This window comes from Engraulis encrasicolus, chromosome 16 (genome assembly GCF_034702125.1).
Source record: "Engraulis encrasicolus isolate BLACKSEA-1 chromosome 16, IST_EnEncr_1.0, whole genome shotgun sequence".
NCBI classification, from domain to species: Eukaryota; Metazoa; Chordata; class Actinopteri; order Clupeiformes; family Engraulidae; genus Engraulis; species Engraulis encrasicolus.
The window spans coordinates 31,857,943-31,858,375 of NC_085872.1; the positions used below are offsets into that span (position 1 = coordinate 31,857,943).

General features: G+C 30.7%; 1 protein-coding gene across 1 annotated transcript in view; it reads right to left on the reverse strand.

Annotated features, from left to right (window-relative positions):
• Positions 1–224: 224 nt before the first annotated feature.
• mtnr1aa (melatonin receptor 1A a) overlaps positions 225–433 on the reverse strand; it is a 55,312-nt gene continuing 55,103 nt past the window's right edge. Inside the window, exon 2 of the mRNA XM_063219393.1 lies at positions 225–433. This exon is cut by the window's right edge and continues 910 nt beyond it. The gene's annotated coding sequence lies outside the window, so the exon portion shown is untranslated.

Genomic DNA, 433 nt, shown 5'->3' on the forward strand with positions numbered 1-433 from the left:
GTATAAATATATGTATAATATTTATATATCTTATGTCGATGTATAGATACTTAATATAAAATAAATACATATAATACCACTTACATATACTTTTTTCTGATATAATCACTGTAAACACTGAAGCAAAAAAAGACATCATGTAACTTCTCAGGTACCTTGAAACAAGTTAAAAAATAAAATTTCAAATATATTTATATAAACAACAGACAATGAAAGTGCTTTGTAATTGTTGTGACCCATTCCCCCTGTTTCATCACTGATTGTTTAGAGGCATAGAGCACAGTAAGAGTGGAAGTCGATCTTTTGTTCAGTTGATCATTTCTGTTTCTATTTGGTATACATCTTCTTCCTTTCCTTGTTTGATCATCTTTTCTTTCCCTCATGTTTGATCCCATGGCACATCCATGATCTCTTACCTTTCCCCTTGACCTCT